This window comes from Podarcis liolepis, assembly GCF_965112155.1.
Source record: "Podarcis liolepis genome assembly, chromosome: 2".
Lineage (NCBI taxonomy): Eukaryota > Metazoa > Chordata > Lepidosauria > Squamata > Lacertidae > Podarcis > Podarcis liolepis.
In genome coordinates, this window is record NC_139555.1 from 28,618,023 (window position 1) to 28,642,860 (window position 24,838).

At 45.0% G+C, this 24,838-nt stretch overlaps 3 long non-coding RNA genes across 3 annotated transcripts in view; 2 read left to right on the forward strand and 1 right to left on the reverse strand.

The window, feature by feature from the left end:
- Nucleotides 1-1,757: 1,757 nt before the first annotated feature.
- The window catches only part of LOC310700694, a 109,204-nt gene continuing 86,123 nt past the window's right edge, over nucleotides 1,758-24,838 (forward strand). Inside the window, exon 1 of the long non-coding RNA XR_014522724.1 lies at nucleotides 1,758-1,827. This is a non-coding gene — a long non-coding RNA (uncharacterized lncRNA). The remainder of the gene's footprint in view (nucleotides 1,828-24,838) is intronic.
- The window catches only part of LOC310700724, a 62,203-nt gene continuing 42,816 nt past the window's right edge, over nucleotides 5,452-24,838 (forward strand). Inside the window, exon 1 of the long non-coding RNA XR_014522760.1 lies at nucleotides 5,452-6,255. This is a non-coding gene — a long non-coding RNA (uncharacterized lncRNA). The remainder of the gene's footprint in view (nucleotides 6,256-24,838) is intronic.
- Nucleotides 8,279-21,261, reverse strand: LOC310700777. The gene is made up of 2 exons (XR_014522816.1): nucleotides 21,185-21,261; nucleotides 8,279-10,646 (listed from the first exon to the last, which is right to left on the reverse strand). It is a non-coding gene; the product is annotated as an uncharacterized lncRNA (long non-coding RNA).

A 24,838-nucleotide genomic window follows, 5' to 3' on the forward strand; every position in this document is an offset into this window, starting at 1 on the left:
GAAGAGGAAGAGAAAGGGTTGTTGCCATCACCAAGGAGGAGTGAGAATTCCCAGTGAAACACTGAATGTCTGGTGTGAGAGGACCCTGAAAAATAAGGAGGGGAGGGAATGGAATGGGATGGAATATCCTGGAAGAGGGCATGACTGGCTGGATTATTGAACAGCAGCACTCCCCAACCCACGTTGCAACACTTTGCTGCAGTTCCACCGGTCCTCTTACGATTCTGTTGGTGGGAGACTCTTTATGTTGTGTGTATAGATGTCCTGGGCGATGGCAAGACCCCCCTCTTGGCCTCACTGATGCGGTCCAAAGGAAAGCAGAGCAATACGTTTGGCACATAGGTGTAGCGGGGGGGGGGAGCTGCCCTCCCCCAAATCAAGTAAATTAAGAAAAATACTTACGGTAACTAACTGAGGTTCTGCCCCCCGCCCAACATGAAGCCTGCCCACCCCAACATAAATCCTGGCTACGCCCATTGTTTGGCACCAGAATGGCTGCTGGAGTTGTAGGAAGGAGATGTAAATAAATAAATAAATAAATAAATAAATAAATAAAATTAATTTATTTATACCTTGCCCATCTGGCTGGGTTTCCCCAGCCACTCCAACCATCTTAGGGACTCCATTCTGGATTTGTGTAGGGTTTCCTCCTTAGCCCTTTCTTCTCCTAGATGGGTTGCCTACCTTCCCAGGCTGACAAGCCCCACCTGCCCCTTGATTCCCTCTGCAGCACGTGCAGAAACCGCCTTCTTGACTGTTGGATCCACTCTTCCTCACCCAAGCCTGTCTTTGCATGCAGGGGAACACACACGGCACAGCAGGAACAAAGTTACTTATTCATACACCTGGAGAGGTTGCTCTTCCAGAATAAGTATCTGGGGAGATGATACCTAGAAGAGGATTGTGGGGAGGGGAGGGAGGAAACATCTCTAAAGAGACCACAGAATCAATTTTCTAAAAAGAAAGCTGAAAAGAAAGCAGGGATGATGAGTGATGCGTTAGGCTGGTTCTCTCCCTCAGGATGTTTTCACTCTGAGGCCTGGGAACTGAAGTAATACAAAGGATTCAGGTCTACCCTTATCACCTTGCAAGGAACTTGCATCCAGCTGAGGAGGAGTGAAAGGCCAGGTGGGTTCCTTTGCGTGGCGAGGCCCCAGACCCCCTAGCTCCCCCCGAAATAAATACACAAACACAAGTATGTTGGGTTAATGGGATAAACAAGGCCACAACTTTATTGGTTACAGATGTGAGAGGTTTGGCTTTGGCAATTGGGTGAAGCAAGATTATATCCTGACTCCTGCCCGACTGCAGGAAGTACCTTAAGGGTCAACCCCCAGGGTCACTGTTGGGGTCGTGGCATGGCCCTAGCCCACGCCCAGGCTTCGGACAGGAACCACACCCCCAGGTCCCTTTCACACACCCTATGGGTTCTCAACCTATAGGTCCCCAGATGTTGTTGAACTACAAATCCCATCACCCCAGCTAGCAAGGCCAGAGCTCAGGGATGATGGGAGTTGTAGTCCAACAACATCTGGGGACCCACAGGTTGAGAACCACTGCTTTAACGGGATACCCTTAATGTGGAGGGACACGTGGAGGAACAACCTCCCCTCCCATAATAAGGATTAAAAGGTAAAGGGACCCCTGACCAGTAGGTCCAGTTGTGGACGACTCTGGGGTTGCGGCACTCATCTCGTTTCAGGTTACAGACTCCACTAACCCAGAAATATTACCTCGGGTTAAGAACTGCTTCAGGATGAGAACAGAAATCATGCTCTGGCGGCGTGGCGGCAGCAGGAGGCCCCATTAGCTAAAGTGGTGCTTCAGGTTAAGAACAGTTTCAGGTTAAGAACAGTCCTCCAGAACGAATTAAGTACTGAACCCGAAGTACCACTATATTCATTAAATTGGTATACTGCCATACCTCATGTTACGTTTGCTTCAGGTTGCACATTTTCAGGTTGCGTCCTGCGGCGACCTGGAAGTACTGGAAAGGCTTACTTCTGGGTTTTGCCGCATGCGAAAGTTAGTTAGTGGAAATGAGGGAAGTCGGGGTGGGGTTTTGTGTGGGAGGGGGGAGGGAGGAAAAATGGGGGGGAGGATGATATGTTTTTGGATAATATGTCTTGTTATAATTTTGAATTTTTATTTTTTTTTTTGAAAAAAAGAAATTTAGTTTAATAACAACAACAACCCAGCTGAATTGGAGGGGGCACAAGAATGAGTGTATTCTATACTGCAAGTACCATTCCTGTCTTCCACTCTGTTAGGGTGAAGATAAAGGTAAAGGGGCCCCTGACCATTAGGTCCAGTCGTGACCGACTCTGGGGTTGCGGCGCTCATCTCACTTTATTGGCCAAGGGAGCCGGCATACACCTGCCGGGTCATGTGGCCAGCATGACTAAGCCGCTTCTGGTGAACCAGAGCAGCGCATGGAAACACCGTTTACCTTCCCGCTGTAGCGGTACCTATTTATCTACTTGCACTTTGACGTGCTTTCGAACTGCTAGGTTGGCAGGAACTGGGACAGAGCAATGGGAACTCACCCCATCGGGGGGATTCGAACTGCCGACCTTCTGATCGGCAAGTCCTAGGCTCTGTGGTTTAACCCACAGCGCCACCCACGTCCCTACAGGGTGAAGACAGACGTAATATAAATAGAGAAGCCACAGCAGATTCTTCACCTGCAATGTGAGCTTAGTTATTCAGTTTACATGCCAAACACCAGCGAGTCAGACACTGGTTCAGCCATCAGTCTAGCTTCAGGTGGACTGTCTAACCTTTTAAATATATTTAACGTATCACCCATATGTAGGGCTTCCAAACATCTGGATTGGGGTAGGCAACCTAAGGCCCGGGGGCCTGATGTGGCCCAATCGCCTTCTCAATCCAGTCTGGGGACCGTCCAGGAATCAGCGTGTTTTTATATGAGTAGAATGTGTCCTTTTATTTAAAATGCATCTCTGGGTTATTTGTGGGGCATAAGAATTCGTTCATATTTTTTTTCAAAATATAGTCCGACCCACCACGTGGTCTGAGGGATGGTGGACCGGCCCATGGCTGAAAAAGGTTGCTGACCCCTGGTCTGGATTTTCCCGGACGTCACCGGGAATTAATGATGGAATTGTTTCGGGAAGCTTTTAATGTTTGATGTATTATAGTATTTTAATATTCTTTTGGGAGCCGCCCAGAGTGGCTGGGGAAGCCCAGCCAGATGGGCGGGGTATAAATAATAAATTATTATTATTATTATTATTATTATTATTATTATTATTATTATTATTATTAACTGAAGGCAGAATTGACATCCGGGGGGGGGAGGGGTTTTTTATGAGTTAATCATTGCCATTTTAAAAAGGTTAAGAAAGAATGTTTCATGAATAGATACATTCTATTTCTAAAAGAGTTGCAAAGCGTTTCTAAAACAATTACAAACTATTTTTAAAAGAATTGCAAAACTGTTTGGGAAATAGGGGGAATGGCGTTGTGATGACACGGGTGCTAGCCAATAGATGCCCTCTACAGGCAGCTCCATCATGCTGAAAACTCACACAACCCTTTTCTAAAAAGAAGAGCTTGTTTCCACATGAAAACAGTACGTTGAACTAATAAAACTGCCTCTAACACTCTCACAATGGCATGTTGTATGTGTTACGTCACAATAAATATATCTTGTTGGCATTGGGAAATATGCGGGTGTTTCCTACCTGTGCATACATAGTAATTTTGAAATGGCCCTTGATGCAAAGCAGTTGCTTTAATTTACAGTACCGTAGTTTCAATTTCCATTCTGTTGGTTAGTAGTTATGTTTGTAGTTATGCCCAGACTGAAATCAGCAGAAGCCTTTTCCTTTTGGCTCAACTCTTCTTCTAGGGAGTGTTTGTGGAATTATAGGTATTCTCTTGTTTCAGTCTCAGGAACGGAGGCAGAGAGAGACGGGATACTGTCTGATAATGTATATGCATGAGATCAGTGGGTGTACAAACAGGATATATACATACATATGAGTTATATACACTGACACAAGTAAGTATTGGGTGCATGTTTGTGGTCAACTATACATGCACAATAATCTGGGTTGGGGGAGTGAAACACAATTGCTGCCATTTCAGATTTTGTGCCATCCCTGATATAAAGCCTTTATTTGCTATATCACATTGATGCCAATGTGCCCCATGGCCAGGATGGATCTGCTTCACTCTTTTTTCATGCCGTGAAACATGGATTAACTCTTCTCATTGCAAAGATGTTGACCTGTTGCTTCAGCACGAAGCCAGATTCGCACTGCGCTGCCACAGAGACGGCTTTCACAGCGGAGTTTCAGAAAGCAGATTGGCCACAGCAAGTCACTTGACTGCTTCATCACAGTTTGAACTGGCAGAGGCGCCAAGCCGAGCCACAGTGCAAGAGGTTGTGTGGATCATTAGCGATCTGTGCAGTACACGTTTTGATTGGTGAAGACTGCGGGCACACAATACATTCAGAGCATGCAAGGATCCTGAGACCTGTAATCTACCCCTGCAGTTCTCATCACCCTTAACAAACTATAGTTACCAGGATTATTTGGGGGAAGTCATGTGCTTTAAATGTATGAAAGACCTACATTGGCTCCCAGTACGTTTCTGAGCACAATTCAGAGTGTTGGTGCTGGCCTTTAAAGCTCTAAACAGTATACCCGAGGGAGCATCTTCACCCCCATTGCCCAGCCTGGACATTGAGGTCCAGTGCTGAGCGCCTTCTATTGGTTCCCTCACTGTGAGAAGTGAGGCCACAGGGAACCAGGCAGAGGGCCTTCTCGGTAGTGGCGCCCACCCTATGGAATGCCCTCCCACCAGATTTCAAGGAGATAAAGAACCACACAACCTTTAGAAAACATCTGAAGGAAGCCCTGTATAGGGACGTTTATAATGTTTAAATTTGTATTGTGTTTTTATGTATGCTGGAAGCTACCTATAGTGGCTGGGAAAGGAACGCAGTTGGGGCTGTGATCTAAACCACTGAGCCTCTTGGGCTTGCAAATCCAAAGGTTGCCAGTCAGGGCTGGATTTAGATGAAGAGAGGCCCTAGGCTACTCCACATGTGAGGCCCCTCCCCCCCCCCTCACAACTAGAAGAAAATGGAAGAGTGTTATAAACAAAACTGAGTGAACCCAAGGATGATGACGGATATTTAAAATTCTACAATTCACAATTGTTAAATTCTTCTTCTTCTTCTTCTTCTTCTTCTTCTTCTTCTTCTTCTTCTTCTTCTTCTTCTTTTTCTTCTTCTTCTTCTTCTTCTTCTTCTTCTTCTTCTTCTTCTTCTTCTTTGCATGCTCCCCTTTGGAGAGGTGAAGTTAACGGGCAGAATCAGGTTAGAATATGGTATATTAGGGTTGCAGCCTACCTAGCCTCTGGAGATCGCTGCCTTTTAAGACTTCAGACTTTCATTTCTTTACACAACAGAGTTTCATCTGTCAGATTGCAAAATACTGGATGGTTGGCCTGCTTTGCAGAATGCCTGTAACATCTGCAGGCTGCTTGACTTGGGAGGTAGCCGTGTTTCCAGTGAGGCTTCCTTCCCAAATCTCGTTTCCAGAGAGGCCTCTGCTAAACCCAACCGTGGGACCCACTCCATACCTTGAAGGAGCTGCCCATGTTTGGCATTGGGCATAAATGAACGGAGTGAGGAAGGAGTAGTGAGCCACCACCGGAGCAGGGTTGTGCACACAGGAGTGCGGCACCGGCTGAGGCGTGGGAGACATTTATTCAGTAGCTCGGGGCTGATTAGTTGCAGGTGAGCAGATGGCACGTGGTTTGGATTTCGGCGAGGTTCGGGAGCAGGCGATTGGAAACACATTGCTTGGCAGAGCCGGCTGGCTCGTTGGGGAAGGGCGTGTGATCCAGCTAAGGCCCAAGGCATCTTCCACATGTCGGAACAGGAGAGGCTATGAGAATCGCAGAGCAAGACAAAAGCACAGGTCATCAAGGCCAGGCCCTGACCTTTGGGGCTTGAATGCATCAGCCAGCCAGCAAGCCACAGATCGACTCCTTCAGTCCAGAGCTGAATGGGGAAAGGCTGGGGCTCAGCAGCAGAGTGTCTGCATTGTATGCAGGTTCAATCCCTGGCGTCTCCAGGTAGGGCTAAGAAGAGACCTTTTGGCTTAAAGGCTATAGAGCCACTGCCAATTAGTGCAGACAATATGGACTTACATTTCTGCTGTCATACAGCAAGTGCGCTACAGAAAGGACTCCTTGCAGAACAAAGAGCTCCAGGTACGAGTCGGGCTGCACTTGGGCTTTGTGTAGAATGGATAGGCACTAAGAGCAGGACTTGGGAGGTTCCCAGGAGGGATGGAGGAGAAATTTTATTCAGTTCACATTTAAAGGTGAACCAGTCAAATCTGCACTTTCTGTAACAGCATGAGAACCAAAGTACAGTGGTACCTCGGGTTACATACGCTTCAGGTTACATATGCTTCAGTTTACAGACTCCGCTAACCCAGAAATAGTACCTTGGGTTAAGAACTTTGCTTCAGGATGAGAACTGAAATCGTGCTCTGGCGGCACAGCGGCAGCAGGAGGCCCCATTAGCTAAAGTGGTGCTTCAGGTTAAGAACAATTTCAGGTTAAGAACAGACCTCCGGAACGAATTAAGTACTTAACCCGAGGTACCACTGTACAGTCATCCGTTGGAATTGGCACTTGCCCAGATTTTTGAGATGCAGATCTACAACCAAGCTTGACCAAAATGCGTAAATCAGAGGAAAGTTCACAGAAAAAATGAATATATTTTTGAGATTGACATACAAAGATGGGTTGTATTCAAGGAAATTGCTTGCAAAAATGTGTACATTAGTCCAAACCGCATACAAACGTGTTTATTAGGAGAGATTGGTACCAAAATGATGGATTTCTGTGAGGATCTTTTTTTAAAAAACGCTGCAGAGTTGTGGAGAACTGAAGATTGGAAGAATGAGAAAGTGATAGGCATGGGCAAATTCCCTGCCTCTCATCCACCAACTCTTTAACTGGCCTTTTTGGGCAGGTTGATTGCTCTCAGCCTCTGATCTGCATGTTCATTTTTTTGATGAAAATAATAACAGCACTGTCTTACCTTATAGGACACTGTCAAAAGCTACCAAGATAACACCTGCAAAATACAGTGGTACCTCGGGTTACATACACTTCAGGTTACAGACTCCGCTAACCCAGAAATAGTACCTCAGGTTAAGAACTTTGCTTCAGGATGAGAACAGAAATCGTGCTCCGGCGGCGCGGCAGCAGCAGGAGAACCCATTAGCTAAAGTGGTGCTTCAGGTTAAGAACAGTTTCAGGTTAAGAACGGACCTCCAGAACGAATTAAGTACTTAACCCAAGGTACCACTGTACTTTAAAAACTCAGAACTGTTTTATTCATGCTAAGTAGGATGATGACGATGCTTAAAAGGGAAGGGAAAGCACATCATTGTTGTTGTTTTATCGATGCCCACCTGAAAAATTTGTGCAAATTGCCGTTGTTGAGGGAGTGGAGGGCAGCCATTTTGTGATGCTGGGTTGGGGTGTGTGTGGGAGAAGGAGGGGGGAATTTGTGGAAACCACAGGTGTTTAATTTGTTGTCCGCCTTGAACTACAACCAGTGCTTTTTTTCTTTTTTAAAAAAATGTTTAGGGGTACTCTCATTTTGACTCAAAAAAAACACACCACCATTTTATAGTTCAAATCAGGAAAGATAAATACAGTAAATGGACAAAAGTACGAAGATTCAGAAAAAAAACACTGACTACAATTATCATCATCCCTGCCGGATGGTCAGGCTAGCTGGGGATGAGAGGTTGGGAGATCAACCACCTCTGGAGCGCCACAACTGAGGCAACTCTGGTGTAAAGTCTCCCTACATATGTGTGTTCAACATGTGCACTGTTATGTATTCAGTGGTCTGTGTTTGCCTGAGCTTGATTCTGGACTCAGAGTTCTGAGCCCCTGTGTTCTGATATCCAATCACAGAACATTTCAGGATTTGGGCCTCTGCCATTGGCCCTTAAACTCTGAGTTATGATTCGCAGCTTGGAAGTTTAGACAGCCAATCACGTTGGGAGTGGGAGTGGCCCAGGCCTTCAGAAATATATATAAGCTGTTGCTTTGCCTGTTGTCCAGTTCTGTTAGTTCAATAAAAGCTCTTGCTGTTATCACTGTGTCTTGCCTCGTAGGAACCCACCTACACTTCATGCACGACCGTGTATGCGTGTGGCGCTGAGAAGTAATTAAATAAATCAATTCAAACTGTGGTTTTTTTAAAAAAGGGTTTCCAGAGGTTTAGAGGGTGTTTACAGGCTTTTTAGATGATATTCCCCACTATACAAATTTCATGTATACATACGGTACCCAGGAACACTTACTCTGCATAAGTGGGGAAGATGCCTTTATTTGTCTATGTTTAGACCTCTGGCAATAGTAATCTCTCTGCCTCCCCCTCCCTCTTTCTCGGCAGCCAATGGGACGGAAAGAAAGAGAGAGAGAAAGGGGTGGCTCCACCCAATTTTGGCTTTGGCCCTGACCACATCTGGCCCGCAGTCCACCTTCCTAGATAGTGTGATCCTCAACAGTAAATAAATAAATAAGCCACTGTCACAGAGTGGAATATAAACCAAAAACTTAAACAACAAGGTACAATATTTAATCAATTGCTATATTTTAAGCGCTAAAAAGGATACCCTCTGATGAATCAGGCAGCATATTTAAAACGCTAACATTATTTTTAGAAGCAGGGTAAACAGTATTAGAAGATTAGAGCAATTCCCCTCCCCCATATGTAAATGCATGCACATTTAATCAATCAGTCAACCGACACTCATGCACTTAATCAGATTTGATTTTTTTCTAATTGTGTGACAGCACCAATAAACAAATAAAGGAGCTGCAATTGGGGGTGGGCACAAATTTGTGGGCAAACAGGAGTAGGCATTACTAATAGAGATGATGTCATGAGATGGTGTCATACCTACAAAGGCTGCCCTCAAAACCTTGGTCAAAGATATCATAACTATTGGCCTCAACCTTTTCCAGGACACTGAGTGAATGACTCATTCCCACACACAGCATCCTTCCTGCTCCATCCCAGATATTCCAGACATCTCATATGCAGAAAGAACCCCAGTTGCAGGTAGGCTGCATGTATTTATGGGCACATAGGCTAGATTGGCCCAGACCGTTTTTGGTGTGGCTCTTTTGCACTCCATGAAACCCAGAATATGCAAAGGAGAAGGGCAGAGCAACCAATAACTATCCAATATCAGGTTTGCTAGGTTTGAGAAGTAGCAAGAGGGTCATAGATGGATTGACTTGGAAAGGTAATAAGAAAATACAAGAAAAGCCCTGGGTTGTGGTTGTTATTTCCTCATACACCCCTAATTTTGAGCTGATTTGGAAGCCTTTTTTGGCTAAGAAATGGAGCAAAAATTATTTCAACAAAATATATAAAATCAGCTCTGTACACAGCCGTCTCTGAAAAGGGGGAGTGGCCATGCGATTGACACAACAGCCAGCCAGTCCATGCTCAGCACAGCCAGTTCCTGCTAAAAAAACAGATAAATCGGTTTTCCCCCAGCTTGATCTGTGGGAGAAGGCTGTACATGTGCCCCTAATGCTGTGATTATGATTCCACAGTGGCCTCACTGCTGTTATTAAATATGTCTTCATGCATTCTGAGTCATTAAGTGACTCCACACGCGCTGACTTTCTCTGCGATGCTACTGTCAGTGGCAGCACCTTAGTGTCCATTTTGCCATTTGCAACAGGTGGCAATAAAGTTTTTGACTAGACTATCAGCTGATCTTTGATTCCATTCTTCCTGGACTTTCAAAATGCTTGGCTGAGCCTAGAGCATCAGTTGTGAAGGGAGGAGAAATCAGTTCATCTCCTACAAAAACAAGAACTAGATTGCGTTTCATCTTTTACCTCCTTCTCTTTGCTGTTTAGTTTAGTTGCAGGACAGGTAAGGAAAGGAATGACAGTACTTTCATGGGGTACGCAGGGCAATTACAGAACACTAGAGACTGAATGAAAGAAGAGGTGACTTGAATGGATCGCTAGGTCCAGGAAGAGAGATGCTCAAAGGGAAGGAGGAGACCCAAGGAGAAACTGTATGGGATACCAAAAGAGGGAGTATCCTTCTAGCTAGGAGTCCTAGAAATGCTTAGAACTGGATAGCATGAGATTGGCTGGATGGTTCCGTCAGTTATTCAAATATCCTTAATTTTCTCTTCTGCTAATGCCCCCAGAGGCTCCGCCTCACCTTCCCAGCCAGTGGAGGTGTTGGAGAAGCCACGATGCTACCTAATATTTAAAAGCTTTCAATTATTTTAATCCATCGGAAGCTACCCTAGAGAATTCCTGTCAGCAGGAGAGAGAAAATGTGATAAATGAGTCTCTGCCTTTGTATTATTATGAGATTATACTGTTTATCCAGTTTTCAAGTTAATGTTAAGAGCAATTATGCCCGCATCTCGGGTGCTTTGGGGAGCCTTGCCCCTGAAGATGGTTCCTTAGGATCCTTGTTGAAAGGCTAGGTCAGATTTCACCTTTTCCACCACATCTTCTTTCCTATTCACTTTCTCTGTCTAATTCCAGGTGGGACTTTGCTCACGTTTCCATCCACTCACCAGCCCCTATAAAACAGAAGGAGTTAGACCCAGACAAAGTTCCTTGATGGAATCTCTGGCATTCCTGAAAGACCTGGTGGGAAACCAATTGCTACAACATGCCCTCCGAAATGGACTGATGGTTTGAATCCAGAATCCTGTACCTGTCCCTTCTCTCGGATGAAAAGTGTGTATCTAGGCTTCAGTTCCATCTTTGTACATTTTTGCAGAGGCGTACCTAGACTCACTTGTGCCCTTGGCAAGGAGATGTATCGGCGCCTCCGAAGAGAGACCATGGACAAGAAACTCAGAAAGTTTGCTTTTGTTTTCTTCCATCTTGCCACCCACAAAACAAATGTTTGTGTTAATTTATGTTTCAGTTTATGTGCACGTTTATGATATTGTTTTCTTGCATTATCTGCTTTGTTAGCACTTAATTGAAAACCCCGATAAACATTTCTTTAAAGGGAAGTTAGGCAAGCTGATGGAAGATAAAGCTGAATCGTAGGGTTGGAAGGGACCCTGAAGATCTTTGAGTCCAACCTTCTGCAATGCAAGGTGTCCCTTATGGGGATCAAACCTGTAACCTTGGTGTTATCCGTACCACACTCTAGCCAACTGAGCTATCAAGGGCTGCTTAGCCATGATGCCTATATGCTACCTATAGGACAAGAGGCAGCATGCACCCAGATGCCAGCACATCAGAACACAATGGGAGAATGCTCTGGCACTCATGTTTTGCTCAGGAGCTTCTTGGAGGCATATGGTTGGCCACTGTGAGAAACAGGACCAGGTCGGCCTTGGGTCTGATCCAGCTGCAGGGCTCTTCTTGTGAGCTTATCGGGTTTTGCAGAATTCTTCTATACAGTGGTGCCTCTGTTTTTGAACTTAATCCATTCCAGAAGACAGTTTAAGTTCCAAAACGTTCACAAATTGAAGACTCAGTACAGAAGCCTCAAAATGGAAAACTCAATACGGAAGCCGCTTTTCATGTTCGACTTCTGAGGCGCATTCGAAAACCGAAGCATTTACTTCCGGGTTTACGGCATTCGAAAACTGAAATGTTCGTCAACAGAGATGTTCGAAAACCGAGGTATGACTGTATAATGCTTCAGGTTAAGGATCAATACATGAGAAGCAGCAGATCCCAGACTCCCCTCCAGAGCGGGAAAATTTGTGATCCAAGAGTGACACAAGCACAGTCTTCCCAAAGCTGCCTTCCCCTCAGGATGAGCTTACACATGCTTATTCATCACTCGATAGCGGCAAAATCAAGTGATGACCTACGAATGCGAAGCAGCCATCTCAGATCAAACATCACAGCCAGAGTGCTTTCATGCTATCTGACATCACCTATTTAAATAGAGTCAGTTACAGTACTCGGTCATCTGAAAGTCATTGAATGATGAGATATCAGGTGATATATGCTCATCTGCGAACCAGCCCCAAGAAGACTTTCCAGAATCCAAGCAATCTTTCAACCACTTTGTGGGCTCAGCTAGACATCCCTTTGTGTAGCTGTCCATCTGGCCAAGCATATTTGTCCCTGTGGACGGTGTGGGTCTAAAGCAGTATGGTGCAGTCAGGTTCCCATTGTCTTGTTTAATTGTCCTGGTTACATGCCCGGGTGCAGGAGATCTTTGTCGTTCAGAGTATGCCTTATTATGCAGGGTTCCAGCTTTTTCGCCTTTTTAAGGGAACATTTAATTTTTAGCCCCACTGACGTCCTCAGGAAATCTGGGGTTCTCTATGCTTGGCATCCTGCAGGCCTGTAATTGTCTTATATGGTGCAGAATATTGTGGCATTCGGCACCCAGGGCCTGTTGCTTCCTAAAGGAGGGCTGCCTTTGTAAAATGACGTGGCCCAAGTTTATGACCTCCAACATTTTTCTGATGAAAATAGGGACATCCTATTCCATAAGAACAACAATAATTTTGTTATTTATGCCCCGCCCATCTAACTGGGTTGCCTCAGTCACTTTGGGCGGCTTCCAACACATATAAAAACATAATAAAACATTAAACAGGGCTGCCTTCAGATGCTGTCCAAAGTTTGTATACCGTAGTTCCTTATCTTCTTGGCTCAGGGGTCACACAATTCCATACCCTCCGACATTTCTTTGATGAAAATAGGGGCATCCTAAGGAAAAGCGGGACATTCTGAGATGAAATCAGAAACCGGGTTGACTTCTGTAAATCTGGAACTGTCCCTGGAAAATAGGGACACTTGGAGGGTATATGCCAAGAGTCAGGAGCAAAGCAAGTACCTTAACTGCACACAGGTTTCATTGGTCCCCTCTATTCAATTACTGTAGTAACCCTCCCCTTTCAGGGTAAGTGACAAATCCATGTGCCAGACCAGTCATATATTGTCCCTTTCAGATTCTTCTTGCCAGCTCTGCCATCCATCTCCTTTTTTGACTTTAAGGTACTCTGAAGACCCCTGCAGTTAAGACTCCTCCTTCTCAAACTACAGTGGTACCTCTGGTTAAGAACTTAATTCGTTCCGGAGGTCTGTTCTTAACCTGAAACTGTTCTTAATCTGAGGTACCACTTTAACTAATGGGGCCTCACACTGCCACCGTGTGATTTCTGTTCTCATCCTGAGGTAAAGTTCTTAACCCGAGGTACTATTTCTGGGTTAGCGAAGTCTGTAACCTGAAGCGTCTGTAACCCGAAGTACCACTGTACACAGAAAAAGGCCCTTGCAAAGAGTTCTTGTCTCTCACAAACGTCGCTCATGGGAGAGGTACAAAGCTACCCTATCTGCCCCACAGGCCAGTGTCTGGACCGGGTGTTGTTCAGAGGTTTAATGCAACCCTTAAGAAATGCTCCAGAGGTTTCGCCGTGTCTTCTTTTTTTATGAGCTCAATAAGCAAGCCCTTTATGGAAGGGGTGTGAGGAATATCCACAGAAATGTCTGCTCACGCAAGAAGGGCCCTTCGCACTCTGCCACCCAGTTGGGGGAAGGGGGTGGAGATAGGGCTGTGGAGGCAACGTCATAATTTCAAGCAAACAAGGAATAAAACAGGGCAGAACAACCTGACCTCTGGCAATAAAACCCGCAGCTCGGTATCGGGGTTGGGTGGGGGCTTAAAGACGCAGGCCTTGGAGCAAAACATGTGGGAGAGCCTGTGAAACGTAATTACCATCCGTGGACAGATACATTCTGGAAGAAATCGAAAATATTTATTGCTGGCAATAACTGGCCCAGTATTACAGTTGTAGCTTGCCTTTTTATCCAACACCCAACTTGCTTTTCTTTATTCATTTCCTCACCCCCTATCAGAATGTGAAATGCCTTGTTTGCTAGGCTGCGCAGTTTGCAGGCAAAACATCTGCCCCTTGTGGCCTGGGGGACTTGGAAATGCCAAGAGGCCCAGAAGTGAGCATTAAAGCCAATCTCCCCCTGCCTTCTTTTCTGAATTTAGGTTTCCTGGAAGTCCTTGTTCTTCAGGCCTCTCCGTGGTGAGGAACTAAGACTACAGTGGTACCTCGGGTTACATATGCTTCAGGTTACATACGCTTCAGGTTACAGACTCCGCTAACCCAGAAGTAGTACCTCAGGTTAAGAACTTTGCTTCAAGATGAGAACAGAAATTGCGCGGCGGCAGTGGGAGGCCCCATTAGCTAAAGCGGTGCCTCAGGTTAAGAACCGTTTCAGGTTAAGAACGGACCTCCAGAACGAATTAAGTATGTAACCAGAGGTACCACTGTATGTCCATACCATACATTTAAAATAAATTCTCCACATACATCCTAAAATCTTGGAACTATAGTTTACCCGTCACAGAGCTATAATTCCCAGCACCTTTAGCAAGCTACATCCCAGGATTCTTTGGGAGGGCATTGTCAGATCATAGGTCTCATCTTGCTCAGTATTGTCTACACTGATTTTCAGCAGCTGTCAATAATAATAATAATAATAATAATAATAATAATAATAATAATACCCCACCTATCTGACTGGATTTCTCCAGCCACTCTGGGCGGCTTCCAACATATATAAAAACATAATAAAACACTACACATTTTTTTAAAAAACTTCCCTATACAGGGCTGCCTTCAGATGTCTTCAAAAGGCTATATAGTTGGTCGTCTCCTTGACATCTGACGGGAGGGCGTTCCACAGAGATGGTGCCACTACCGAGAAGGCTCTCTGCCTGGTTCCCTGTAGCTTCACTTCTTGCAGTGAGGGAACTGCCAGAAGGCCCTTGGTGCTGGATCTCAGAGTTCAGTTAAATTTCAGACAGGGGGCATTCATAACTCTTAGGAAATGAACCTGAGACCTTCTGCATGCAAGGCAGATACTTTCCCACAGAGCTATGGCCCTTCCCCTGTTGGGAGAAGATGGAGTCAAAGAGGAGCTGAGCAGTCCAGTCTTCTTGATGCTGCCTGTTGGTATTTCCTCATCCTTACTGAACAGCAGGCCTACCATTTCCTTCCTCTTCTTTGGAGCTGAACAAGCTATTTCTTTGCTCTTGGCACCCCTCACCAGCTTTTTCTGAGCTTTAGCTTTCCTACCAACCTGGGCTCCTCATCTGTATTCATCCGAGTCTCCACCAGCCATGGCTTCCTTCCATTTCTAACAGGTGCCTTTCTTTTATTTTCAACTCCTCACAAAGCTTTTCATGCAGCCACTCTCTGGTATTTTGAGATGCTTCCTCACTCTTGGGGGATTGTTTGTGCTTCTGGTATCTCCTTTAAGAAAACTCCCACCCATTTGGGGCTCCTTTCCACATCAATATATCTAGACATGGCATCCATCCCACGTAGCATTTCTCTGAATTTATTAAAATCTCAGCTTTCCTGAAATTCACAACACACATTTGACTATGCTCACCTTCGGCTTTCCACAGGATCAAGAATTTGGAAGCACATTGCTCCCCCCAAAGAATTCCGAGAACTGTAGCGTCCCATCCCCCACAGAGCTACAATCCCCAGCACCCTCAACAAACTACAGTTCCCAGGACTCTTTGCAGGAAGTAATGTGCTGTTAAATGTGCATTGGATGTGTTCTAAATGGATGGCTTGACTCTGCCTTGCTTCTCTATTGGTAAAGAACAAGTTGAGGGTAACCAGTCCCCTCATTCCTTCTTCTGCCTTGCTCTGAAAGAAGAAGTTTTCAGCAAGGCATGTCAGGAATTCACTGGAGATTCCATGCCTGGCAAGATTGGTCTGCCAACAGATATCAGGGTAGCTGAAGCCCCCATCCCTACTAATTGTTGCTTCTCTGAAACATCTATAATTTATTTCAGAAAAGTTATTATCCGCACCCTTGCCTGGGTTAGGCAGTCTGTAGTAGACTCTGACCACAATGCTGTTTTTTCGTTTTTTCCTCTATTCATTTTTACTCAAATGCTCTCCATGGGGCTATGGTACCATATTTGCTCTCCTTAATGTCTGTGAAGGTGTACTTTTTTTAAAAAAAAAAATGCTTCCAGCCACTCTCTTTTTTTGTTGTATCTCTTGATTTTGAACAAGTTATATCCTTCAGTTGCTACATTCCAATCTTATCAAGTCATGTTTATCTTCCTGTACTAGGAGTTCAAGCTCATCTTGTTTGTTTCGTATACTCTGCATATTAGTATATAAACACTGGAAAACGTGGCTGGTCTGATCCAATGTCTCTTCTGGTATGTTATTTTGCAGTTTGCTAGATAACAGCACAACACCCCCAGTTTCTCCTGCAGCATCCAAGTCCCTTCCTTTTGTGCTTACTTTCATATTTACCTTAGGGCTATCACAGGATTTAGTTCAAAGCCATTTTGATTAGGGACTCAGCTACATTAGTAAAGAAAAGGCGTTCTAAATGAGTTATAACGCTGTGGCACCAGATGGTGCTGTAGAGTTCCATCTTACACCCACGTGATTTCCCATTATGAGGCTTACCACGCATTTTCCTGAAACGTTTTTTTTGTGGTATCTAGATCCAGCCTAGGTTGATTATCAATAGCAGACATTGGGGTGGGCTAGGGTAGGTGCTCACCTGACATCTGGTGATGGACTGGCATACTGGGATGGACATGGGGAGGAGTGAGTCAGTGGCAAGGCCAGCCTGGTGCAAACATACCAGCAGGAGTGCTGAACTGGCTCTGCTGGCAGGTCTGCACCAAGCTGATGTCACCACTGCCTTGGCCCTCTATCATCAATGCAGGTGACCAGAGGTCAGGTGAGCACCTCAGCCTCACCCTGCAATGCACTAATGTTCATAATCCTTCAGCCAAACACATTTCACCTAATCTCCTGCCAATAGTCCAGCGTTAAGGAAGCTTTAAACTAGGGTTCCAGAAACCAGACATCTTTTGTTGACACCATCTCTTTTCTGAAAGTTTTTGAAAGTCTAAATACATAATGTTGACTGGAGCTCACCTGTATGCTTCTTGAAACCCTCAAAGATCTCCCAGAATGCTTAACAAGCTACAGATCTCATGCGTCTTTGCAGGAAGTCATCTGTTTGCAGTGTTCTTTAACTGCATAGTGTGTAAGCAGCCATGGTCCAAAATATCTTGAGGGCACCAGTTTGGTGAAGACAGCTAGACCTCATCTTTGCTCGAACTTCATCCAAAACTCAAGCTTAGTTCATCTTGTCAAAAAGGTTTCACTGGTTAGCTTAGTTTGGCTGAGGTGAACTATTATTTGGGAGTTGCTTCAGTTGACTTGGGGACACGGGTGGCGCTGTGGGTTAAACCACAGAGCCTAGGACTTGCCGATCAGAAGGTCGGCGGTTTGAATCCCAGCGACGGGGTGAGCTCCCAATGCTTGGTCCCTGTTCCTGCCAACCTAGCAGTTCGAAAGCACGTCAACGTGCAAGTAGATAAATGGGTACCGCTCTGGCAGGAAGGTAAACGGCGTTTCCGTGCGCTGCTTTGGTTCACCAGAAGCGGCTTAGTCATGCTGGCCACATGACCTGGAAGCCGTACGCCAGCTCCCTCGGCCAATAAAGCGGGATGAGCGCCACAACCCCAGAGTCGGTCACAACTGGACCTAATGGTTAGGGGTCAGTTGACTTGAATTTGGCTGTGAGCTCCACTAATTCAGAAAACGTGGGAAATTTGGACCCTGTTCGCCTTCAAAATACACTAATTTAATTCAAGTTAGGTTTTTGACCAAGGTAGCATACATTGAGATGGCTTACAAGTAGTTAAATTAGCTTGATTTGGGAGCAGGTTATGATGGAGAGGGCAAAATTTGGGTGGATGGCATGTTTCAAATTGAGTTGTCTTAGGTAAGAATTGTTGCAGCTCTGCAGCAGCTGTGTTGGAATGGATTGAGTTTCTGGTTTAGTAGAACTAACCTTTTTGGTTGAGCTGAACTGAACTGAACTGATTAGTTCTGAAAAGGAATATATTGCTCTCACCATTTCCCCTCATTTCTTATTGGCTCCCTCACCAGTTCTTTTATTGTCTTTAAGGACCGCCCTTTTCAGTTCAGCCAGAAAGGGTGGAGGCAGTTATTACCTGACTAAGGGAAGTCCATTGCTATTGATTCTTGCCCTGTAGGTGAAATAGGACTGGAAGCTTTTGTGTTCCATGCAAATACCTTTTCATCTGCAGTCCAAGCTTATGAGAAAGGATGCTTCAAGGGCCCCTGGGGAGAGGAGGGGTCCTTTTGTTATACATGTCTGAAGAGAAAGGTCAATGTGTCTGTTAGACAAAGGGCTCTGAAACTATTCCATACACTTTCCCCATATAATCTCCACAGCACACATTCAGCAGAGTAAGGTTGTGTCTTCTCTCTCTCTCTCTCTCTCTCTCTCTCTCTCACACACACACACACAGAGAGAGAGAGAGAGACAGACAGACAGACAGACAGACAGACAGACAGACAGACACCACTTCTCCAGCCTTTAGCCTGCACTTCCTCTGAGAGGCCCTATCCAAACTGCTGCTTCTGAGGATCAATGTTGAAAAATTCATGCAAAAAGAAAAGAAAAGAAAAAAGCAGCGTCACACCAGATCCCCAAAACCACAAAATTAGTGTTGCCAAAGGCCCTAACCGAGAAAAAGGGGGGTTCGTTTGAGCATCCCATTTTTGTCTCGGCACTTAATTAAGGAACAAAAGTTCTGGGCTCTGTCTGCGCAGGTTCAAACAGGTACATTAGTTTGAATCTCAAGTTTTGAGGTTATCTGCACAGCCTCGAGGCCTGAGAACAAGAGAAGAAATAAATGATTGCTGTTTATGACCGCCCAAACCAGATCATCAATCATTTCCAAGCACATCAGACTCTGGCACTACGTGACCCTCACCTGCACAGTTTGGACTGAAGAGGTTCTGCCTTTGTGTCTGAAGCTGGCCCCTCTTCCGCATGAGCTTTTGTCCTAGAGGTTTAAACATCGCCAACACAACAAGGAGTGAGTGTCACATCCTGAAGTAAAGGATCAGATTCCAAAGTTGGCTCACACATATACTTGAGTTGTCTCCTCTTAAGTCTCCTTCTCTGCAACTTATGAGCTCTCTGCTTGTTAAGCTCACAGACCAAGTCCCAAACCGAAATAGCTGTCAGGCACATCAATAGTTAGCCTTGCTACACCTTCCAAGCACCCCTATTTTCCAGGGACAGTCCCGGATTAACAGAAGCCACCCTGCTTTGATCCTGGAATGTCCCTTTTTTCCTTAGGACATCCCTATTTTCATCAGAGAAAGGTTGGAGGGGATGGAGTTATATGACCCCTGAGCCAACAAGATTGGTAACTACACACCCTTTAGAAAACATCAGAAGGCAGCCTTGAATAGGGAAGTTTTTTAAGGTTTAATGTTTTATTATGTTTTTATATATGTCGGAAGCTGCCCAGAGTGGTTGGGGCAACCCAGTCAGATGGGTGGATGATGATGATGATGATGATGATGATGATGATGATGATGATGATGGACGTCCTTATTTTCATCAGAGTAATGTTGGAGGGTATGGCTTTCAAGTCCCAAACCAAAATGGCTGCCATGCACATCAGTGATTGGTCAGGCTCATATTAAGGGAGTGGGGGGGAGACACTATTGTTCAGGCAGAGTGAATTTGGCCTTCAACACCCACTAGAGGGTGACCAAGAACAATAGCAATGTCCATTGCCACCAGTAGAGCAGCAAACTCTACCTGTGGCCTTGGCACAGCATCACAACAGGAGAGCCAGTCTCTATTGTCTCATCACCTTGTATGAAACAGGGGTGGCAAGCTGGCAGCCCACTATGTAATCTTGGCTGGAGCCTGACCAGTAAGGAATATAGGAAGCTACCTTATACCAGCTAATCTAGCTTAGTATTCTCCACACTGACTAATAGCAGCTCGCCAGAGTTTCAGGCAGGACTTTCTCACCATTACCCGGAGATGATGATGTTGATGATGATGATATTTGTACCCCACCCATCTGACTGAGTTGCCCCAGTCACTCTGGGCGGCTTCCAACATATATAAAAACATAACAAAACATTACACGTTAAAAAGCTTCCCTATACTTCTTTCCTATGTCTTATATGGTTATATGGTTACTCATCTCCTTGACATCTGACGGGAGGGCAGGTGCCACTACCGAGAAGGCCCTCTGTCAAGGATTGAACCGGGGATGTTATGCATGCATGACAGATACTTTGCTGCTGAGTTATGACCCTTCCACGCTTGTGCCAACTTTTGATATTCAAAAATGTGGGTATCTCATTGCCCTCTTCTTCATAGAACCTGGAGTAGCGAAGGAGGCAGCAAAGCAGGTGTGAAAGCACTATGCACTCTGCCACAACATCACATTTCTTTGTCTACACACACACACTGCTCAACAGAGCAGCCTATGGATGGCAGCTATGCAAGCAGTTCTTCCAGGCACGCTGCCAACTCACATGAGATTGCGTAAGAAACACGGCATTAGAGTTTCGTTCGGTAACATGGCATCTTAGTAGTGTGCAAGTATTGACTAAACAGCTTAACCAACTAAAAACAATCCTTTGGTTTAAACATTCTAGATTTACCCAACAAGAACTCTGGCAACCATGCCAAATGCCTGGTTTTTTACCCTCCCCCTCCCTCCAATTCTGGTGGCTAGCTCTCACGCAGTGCTACAAAAACCAAATATTACACCCAGGCAGTTTTTGGTTTTTTTTAAAGAACCTGACCAGCTGGAAATCTTAACAAATTTCACTCGAGATGAGCTCTTTTGAAAATTGCTCCCACTTCCATTCATAAGGGAAATGGTTTTCAAATGCTATGTGAGATAAAGAGATTCTGTACTTTAGTGTAACATCTCTCTGGCCTTTATTATAAAACCCGATCCCTCCCTAATAACAGAGCGACGAGAGGCAGGGTAGTATGACAACATACACATCCAGCCTATGGTCCATTGTTTAGAGAACGGGGAAAGCCTTTGAGAATACAGAAATTAGCCATCCCTGGAATGAGGAAAGATGAAGCTTTAATAGTATGCCCCCCAAAGAGTTATTATGAGCCCCGGGCTCACATAATCACAACTTGGTGGCCGGTGATCCATAAGGCATGTTTACTCTGAATATAAAGAAGCCCATTTACCCATGCTTCTCCGTATTGCGCAGCTTGCAAAGCTCCCTAAAACGTTTTAAATACTCACCCCCTGAAAAACAAATGGAACCTGAAGTCTCTATCCTTAAAAAATAACTCCAAAGCAGGCTGGCACAACATTAAGCCTCATGGGCGATGAACCCTCCTTGACTAGCTTCAACTTCTTGGGGAAATACAAAGTATTCTTTTGTTTACAGACCATCTCCTTCCTCTTTACGGGAGCTTCTAATGCTCAAGCATCCCATCAAAGACGAAGCTGGAGATGAGGGAATGCCAGAATCATCTTTATTGCTCATGCAGTCCTTGGATTCCCAGGTGTGTGCTGGAGTTGACATCAGTTTTTCCTGCTTGTTGCGCCAAGGCTGCTGGGCCCATGCTTTCCTCCTCTTGTGAATTGCAGGGAGGGAAAAGTGTGAAAGCCTTGTAAGTTGTCTTTTTTTTGCTGCTGAACTCAGCGATAAGTGGCTGGGAGGAAAAGGTAGGAAGGAATTTTAAAGAGAGACTGGGAGTGTGTGGTATCTGTGTATGAGGGAGGGAATTGTAAGAGATGGGGTTGCAGAGAAAACCACAGGGTGGAGTGGGAAGAGGGAGTTAACAGCATACAGATCTGTGGTGGTTTATAGAGAGGGAAAGAGTGTGTCTTTCTGTGTGTTATGGGGGGAGAGAGAGAGGAAGGATACCTGAGAGGAGTTTTCAGAGTGATGGGGGTATTATGTATGGGGCACAGAGTTAAAAGGGAGCTGACACAGAATGAGTTAAAGGCCAGCACCGATTCCCCCACAATTAACATAGCAATATGCGTCCCTCACAATTATTTCAAATGCAAAAGGTGGCTTTTCAAGAGTGATTTGACCCTGTTCCCAAGCCTATTCTGAGCAAGTCTGCTGAATATCCAGCAGAGGGCGTGCTTAGACTCTTGAAATACCGGAAAAGCCAAATATGGGGTGGAGGGGGGGCCCTTGTTCCTTAGACAACCGATCCCCCATCCCACTCTCATGGAAAAAGGTCATTTGAAGCACCCTCGCACAGAAATCATTAACCAAAATGCCAAACAGCAGTTGGTGACATCAACTACCCAGTGGCTTTTGGTTACAGGCCCTGCCATGTAGTATCTGTGCAATGTGTACATAGATTTTGTTTTGGCCACTAGTGCCTCTATATCCCATCTCATTCCTTTATAGCTTGGTTCTGCTACAGCATCCTTTAAGTCTGTGGTTTTGTGCTGACCCACTGTCAATCCTGGACTAACGTGATTGGCGGAGGGATGGAGGGATGAGGATTCCTCGCAGCTGCTGTTGAAACAAAACAGTTCTCCCTTTCTTTCAAAGTGGTGCTTCCTAGGCAGCCGCCTGGAGTCATTTAGTAGAAATGATGGCCTTGATGATGCTTGCTGAGAGTTGCCTGCTCGTAGGCAAAGGTCGCCTTCCACGGCAATTGTACTATAGAGAAGGTCTTCCATAAGGACAGAGAGGTTCATTTTTTCCTACAGATGCTCTTTCAGCTTTGCTCAGGCAGCGAGAAATCTAGAGCTTCAGAGAACAGAACAAGGCATGGCTGGCTGAAAGAGAAAATGATATTTGTTTGCTTTATTATTTATTACTGAGGTATTTAACTAACTAGTCCCTGTAAGAGATCAGTGTGCCATGGTTTCCTACTTTGTACTTCCTGTGTATGTCCAGTGGTCTTCCTGTAGCTTCCTGTCATGCTCAAAACTGGTCCTCAAATCCTATCTTCTTACATAAGTACAGAAGAAAAGTGTGACAATTGCTCATCTGCTTTTTGCCTTTGGCTTGGGGAGCCACCTGTTGCCATGCCAATCATGGGTTCCCAGCATCTGTGCACGTTATAAAATAGACATATATGTGATCTGCACATGCAAAGGTATCCATGGATATTCTTGTGAACACCCAAGCAGGAAAATTGTTATGTGTAAAACTGTCCTTTAAGTATAGGTACTAGAATCAGCGGCTGTTTCTTTTGCATTTATAGGAACCCGAATCTTGCAATTTGATGCCATGCGGCAGTTCCTGATGATTCATGGTTACCGGTATTTGTTTTCAATGTGGCTTTTGAGTCACAACAGTCCCATAGAACCCTGATGAAGCAGACTCCTTCCTCCCAGCATAAAAGATCTTGCAGAAGCAACGAAGAGTCCAAATGCATAAATGCTTCCTGGCCTTTTGGCTATGATCAAGTGTAGTACGTACCTGTTAACATTTGTAAATGCAAAAGAAAGCAATTTATGCTCCTCTCCGTGAGCAGAAAATGCCCATCCATTGACCTGTGATAAAAAAAAATAAGTCAATAAAACTCATTTGGGGATTTTGCTGCTCAGGTTTTAGCATGAATTTTATTTATTTATAATAGTATTTGTACGGCAACCTCTTATGAAATATCAGGACATTACAAAAAACATAAAAAATAAAAGCAATACAGAACAATCATAGAAATGACTGACTACTCAAGGAAATTTTAAACAACTGCACAGGCTTGTTGGTGTAAAATGGCCCTCAAGAGACGCCTACAAGTAAAAAGTGAGGCTGCCCACCACATCTCTGCTGGGAGAGTGTTCCAAAGTATGGGACCAGGGATACTGAATGGCTGGCCTGATTGAGGCCAGTTGGGCCTCAGTTACACAAGGGACAACTGACAGTACTCCTTCAGTTGATCTCAGGGTTCAGGCTGGGATGTAAGGCCTCAGGTTTCTTGGACCCAAGTTGTTCAAAGCTTTGTATAGCTTTGAACACAATAGCAGCAGCAGAAGTACCAGTAAACTGCAAAATGATAGATTAGAAAACAGCAGGGAGATAGAATGGCTTTTGTTGTAGCAGTCTACCATCCGAAGAAGTACAGAAGAGCCTCCTGGATCAGTTCAATGGCCCATCTAGTCTAGCACCCAGGGGGAAATGTGCAATATGGGTGCAATGCCTGGGTGCAATACGAGTCTCCCTTCCTGTACCTGCCCTAGGGAATGCCCCCTATAGAAGGTGATGGTTGAAGCTGAATCTTCTTCATTGCATAGCTAGAGAGCTTTGGAAAGATCCAAGTGCCAGTGGAGAGGGAAGAACCGCTTCGACATCCAGTCAGAGCTAGCCATAAGGCTTCAGCTATAACACATTAGAGTTATCAGCTAACATGCAGGGCAAGAAAGGGCTATCAGTTCTATGAAATCATACCAACAAAGCGTGATGAGCTACTTCAATTTTGGCAAAACACTGGGATAGGCACCTGTCAAGGCAAGTGCAACCTTCCCAGCTTTAGGTGGGTTCTCAACTCCCCTGCCTGTCCATTTGCCATTCAAGGTCTTTCCTGGCTCACAACAGCTTTTGTAACAACCTCTTAGTTTACAATGCATGGATTTCCTCCATCAGGGTCAAACCAAACCAAGTCATCCCTTGTACTCAATTTATTGCCTTTTGCTCTCTTCCACCCTGCTGGCTGTGCAATCAGTCCACTGCAATTGCGCCTAACCCTTAACAAACAAAAACACTTCTTTTTCTTCTTTTTCTTCTAAATCCTTGATCTATCTTTTGAGTGGGTCTGCTGCTTCAGAACCAGTGTGCGTGTTTGTTCCAAAGCAACTCAGGAGGGTTTTTCCTTCTGTCTTCTTTGTTACTGTTTCATATGTTTTGCTGGTCCCAGTTGTCTTGTCCCTGTTTCTGGCAAATTGCTGTTCCTGTTTCGTCCCCCATTTTTGTCTTTT